This window comes from Chelmon rostratus, chromosome 21 (genome assembly GCF_017976325.1).
Source record: "Chelmon rostratus isolate fCheRos1 chromosome 21, fCheRos1.pri, whole genome shotgun sequence".
In the NCBI taxonomy this organism is placed as follows: Eukaryota; Metazoa; Chordata; class Actinopteri; order Chaetodontiformes; family Chaetodontidae; genus Chelmon; species Chelmon rostratus.
Genome location: NC_055678.1, coordinates 11942487 through 11947747, shown reverse-complemented (window position 1 = coordinate 11947747; position 5261 = coordinate 11942487).

Here is a 5261-nt window from a genome sequence, read left to right as displayed (position 1 = left end):
CACCTGAAACTCAGATGTGTTGTGTTCATTGACAAAGTGAAAAACTTCTCATTTTCTAGAACTCATCCTCTGGAGTGGTGATATGAAAACAGGTCCAATACTTCTCCAAAAGAATTCAGACGATTTTATTTTCTGTCAAATAATCCTGACAATCCTGACGATCCTGATAATCTTCACCGAGACTCACTCAAAAATATTGATCAACTTTAATGAATGTGGTCTAATGCCAATTAGTGTTGTGCACATAATAAGTTACAGAAATGTGAAACCTCAGACATTAAACCACTGCAGGTTACTGCTCACAACAAACTGTTACTGCCACCCAGTGATGGTAGATGGAACTGCAGTGTGCTGTTCATCAAAAAGTCAAACAGGGCAAGACACACATGTATCAGTTTGAATTGGTTAAGTCGTGTTTTCTTTATTTCTTTATTTTTGTTCTTTTTTCTTCATGTGGGAAATAGTTTTGTTCTTGTGCCTTTTTCTTCCTACTGACTCAATGAACACTGTGAATGTGGGTACTTCATAACAGAGTTAGCACACATGGTTACTAGACTCAAAAAATGCCATTCAAGTTATATTTTGTCACTTGACATCCTTTTTTTTCTTCTATTTCCCCTTCAAGTTGATGTTAAGATGGAGAAATCATCTTATTCCAAGACTGTTTTGGTGAACATTTTTTTATGCCTTCATTACATCGTGATAGTGGAGAGGCTGAGAGGCAACAAAGGTGTCCAGTCGGATTTGAACCAGGCGGCCTGAGCCACAGGGGCGCCCAGGTTCAATGACTGCAGAGATGTCCCCTTTTATCTTCCTACAAATCATACTGTTCCAGAGTCATAAACCTGGCACACATTGTAAATTATATTATATTATAAATATCAACCTCACTGAACATATGCCTGCAAGAAAAAGAGGCATTTTTCTTGTTCAAAGTGAAACATTTTGAAAGTTATTGTGCTGCAGGTGTATCTTGTGCATTTAATCTGTTAAAACTGAGTTGTCACTAACACTGTAAACTATCCAAATACATAAGATGTGGTTGGTTAGAAACATTTAAATGTGTGGTTGAATGATTTGAGGTGAAAGTGTGGAATAACAGCAGTGTTGTTATGGTGGTTAAACTCACTTCCTTTAACTGGCCTGCTGCAGGTGCACCGCATGACCTTTGACCTCTAACTGTACCATGAGGCGGAGGAAACTTCATGTTAACTTTTTTATTTATCATATCACTTAGCAACTTGAGCAAAACTTCTAGCAGCGCATAAACCAATAAGACACAGTGCCTGGAGTCAACTTTATCCTTTGTTTCTAAAAACATCTGGACAGACCAGGACTGAAAAAGGATCCTCAATGTCACTTGCATATTCAAATCAGAATTTTCATAAGATAAACAAATTGACCGCTTCATTACAGAGTCTAAAAGGATCTGTGAAACTGGAAATTAGCAAACCACTTCGGACTGCCGTTTGCTTCACGTGTATCTAATGAATCACTTGTTCGCTCTTGGACCAATCAAAGTGCCACTGCTGGTAAGAAATGTTTCTCCTTGTGCAGCCTCGCTCTCAGAATCTCACCTCCAACTTCAGCGGGTCTTCAGAGGACCGCTTCGGACACTGTGGTGACATGATAGCAGGTGTTGCAGTTTGGGCCTCTCTCAGCGCTCTTTCTTCTTTAATTGGATGTCCCGCATGTGTTGCTGTTCTCTGGGAGCTGCTTCAGAGACACAAATCGGGAAGCCCCGTCACCCCCAACGAGGTCTTCATGCTCAACCTCACCATCATGGACTTGGTCTTCTTGTTTTTTGTCCCGTTTGGGCTGTGCAACTTCCTCCTGTGGCACATCGGGTCTGTTCAAATGTTAACCAATTTCCTATATGCCTTGAACCTGGCTGGGCGACCTCTTCTGACAGCATGTATCTGTCTGGACTGCTACCTGGCCGTGGTCCATCCCGTCACCTACCGCGCGAGGAAGAGTCTGACTCCCCGGTTCCTCATGGTTGCTGCCGTGTGGACCGTCACGGTGACTCAAGGGACCCTGTCCATGGTCATGGATGAGCTGAACCACAGCGCCTGGGCCATGTCTGTGTATGTCATAGCGCTGCCAGTCATCGTTGTCTGTGATGTCTCCATCCTCTGGACTCTGAAGAAGTCCCCCCTCGCAGGGGGAGACCTCCACCCCAAGAAGAAGAAGGCTCTCCAGGTCATCACCAACAGCATGGTCATGACGGTCACTGCTTACGTCCCTCCAGTGCTGGTATACATCATCGGGGGTCTGGTTGTTAGTGATGACATGGTGTATGAATGCTTTTTAGCAATACCTATCCTGATAACCCCGACTGCAGGCAGTGTAATCATGCCTCTGCTCTATTTGGGCAATCTGGGGAGTCTGAAGGGCTTCTGCTGTTTGGTGTAACAGCTGAGAAGGTTTACAGTGGGGTTTGGAAGTAACGAGCGTCACTCACAAAATGCATGAAGCTAAAATTATTGTGATTAAGACACAAATTCACTGCTTGTAGCAAAGACACAACGTTTATTCCTTTGTGTTATTTCTCTTCGGCAACTGTGGGAGAATTACAAATATCATTTTCACCCCCCTTTTTGATAATTATACATCTAAAGAAAATACATCTGCTAACAAATCTTATTAAGAAGGATAATGGGGAAAAAAACATTTAACTTTATTTAATCTCCACTAGTGGTACTGTGGCACACATCTGAGCTATTAAGGCACTTAATACTTAAAAAAGGAGATAAAAGGAAACAAAGAAAGGAGAAGGGAATAAGACAAACAGAACGACTGTGACTCATTCCAGCTGTCAGTCAAAGGGCCTCTTGCTTTAACCATTTTCACGTTAAGGCTTTTTTGCATGCAGTCTGTAGAACTGTCTTCTATCTGCTGTATTTCATTGCACAAATAATGACAAAAAATGCTTTGCTAATGATAATAAGTAGGCAGCAGTGTAAGCAGGCAGTATGTGGGTTTCATATCACATATAGTATATTATCAATAAAGATGCTTTGCAGAAATTAGTCTAGTTTAGTTTAATCATATCACACACACACATGCACAAATAACAACCTATATATCACATTATTAGATTATTGTTGACATTTTGCTTGATTCTCTTATAGTCATTATATTCTTATATACAGACTAATCTATATATAAGTGGGAATTCCAATACTCTGTATCTACTATGCTAATATATCTGTATCTATCTGTATCAATATGTGTCTATCTATATGCTTTTTTTGTGATTCTGTTATGCAAACTTTGTGAGATCAATAAAGTTTCATGTAGCCTCTGAATTATAAGAGCATCGTGGTAAAATGCATGTGGTCATAAGACACTGTCATAAATCAGCACAGATTTATGAAATTAAATCACAACAAATAAATTAATTGTACAGGTTAGGTTGAAACATTGAGACAAAATCTGGCACAAAAAAAACACACCACCCACTTTGTCTTTATGAAAATTTAATCTATTTGAAATAATCTAATACAGAATCACTTACAATATGTTGGAATATGCTTTTTTCAGCATATATCTTCAGTACCACAGTATGTAAATGTTTGTTTGTACCTGCACACCTGCATGAGCACAACTGTCATGAAAGACGATCTGTCCGACATCAGCATTTACATGTGCAATAGATCATCGTACACGAGGGGACTCATGTAAATCTATCATGGGGGGGAAAGTCTTTGCAAATTTTACAAAGTGGTCCAGTTGTTGAGCTGAAGTAAATAGACCTTTTCTCACTTTTTATTGCACTTTTAATTTGTTTTGTCAGATTAATGCCTCATTTTGTTCTGATCTGTATTCAAAAACCAATAGATCTGCTCACATAGATCTGTTGTTTTAATACTCTTTCTCTTATATCCATTGTTGTGCTGAGAATTAAAACAACTGACTCTCTTGCTAATTATGCAGATAAAAGTTCCAGCAGCCCAGATATAATCAGTTATCTCATCTGTCAGGCATGCTGGGAGATGAATAGCCTTCCTCCAGGAGCACCTGTTCTCCACTATGGAGGAAATGTGGTTTACCATCAGTGATCATGAGCAAAACAACTGAGTTCAACAGCTTTATTGTAAGTTTTACTTTGTAAGACATTCAACTATTCATACAATACAATATCAACATTGGTTTAAGTATACAGGTTCTAAAGCACACATGCAGCTTGTTAATATGTTTTTCATTGTTTGGTTTGCACAGTTGAAAGCCTGACAATTTCATATTTTCCATTTTAACTTTAAAATCAGAGCTGGCTGAAACTCCACTTCTGAAAGCAAACAATGGTTTTTAGCTTCTGCAGCATCTGATTTTACTGGAGGGGGAAATTAAGACTTTTTGCACCATTCAAGCTTGAAGCAATTCAATTTCCCATTATTGTTCAGGTGGAGTATAGGCATGATGGCAGACCCCGAAGTGGAAGTTATGGTTACTGGGATACTAATAATACAATGTAAGGTATCGATACTGCTAATCACAGAATACCCAATTGGTGTCAGCAGAACTGGAGGAAGGTAAGAGAAGACTGTAATCACCAGGCTGTTGATGAGGGTCTGAATGGCTCTCTGCTTCTGCGGGTGGATGTTTTTTCTGCCAGGGTCAGACTTTACTAGTGCGTGAAGGATGAAACAATCACAGATTCCAATGATTACGATGGCTGTGATGAATGGCACAGCGAAAAACATGGTCATGTATAACTTATAAAAAAGAAAGTATGCAATCGCAGAGGCAAAAGTCAGAGTCCAGATAATGGCAACCATCACAACCCTGGGAGTCAGACTTTTCCTCCTGTGGTAGGTGATTGGATGAACCACAGCCAGGTAACAGTCCAGACAGATGCAAGCCATCAGGAGGGGTCTCCCGCATGTGTTCAAGGTGAAAATACCGTTCCAGGCCGCTTCAATCACCCAGCATTTCCAGATTAAATGATTTAATAATCCAGGTGGAATGCAGGCCAAGAATACGAAATCCATGACGGACAGGTTCAGTATGAAAAAACTGTTTGGTGTGAGGGGAGTTCTTCTCCTGCGTGCCTTGAACATCTCCCAGAGGATGGCTACAGACGCAGGAAAACCCAGCACAAATATCAGCGTAGTACAAACAGCCCAAGTATATTTGGCCTCTTGAAAGTCGTTACACAAGTCAAAATCATATTTTTCCAAGAAAAATCCAGATGTGGCAGAATCGTTGGCCAGCTGCTTGGAACGATGATAGAGCTCAAGCAACATCATAGGGCAGAG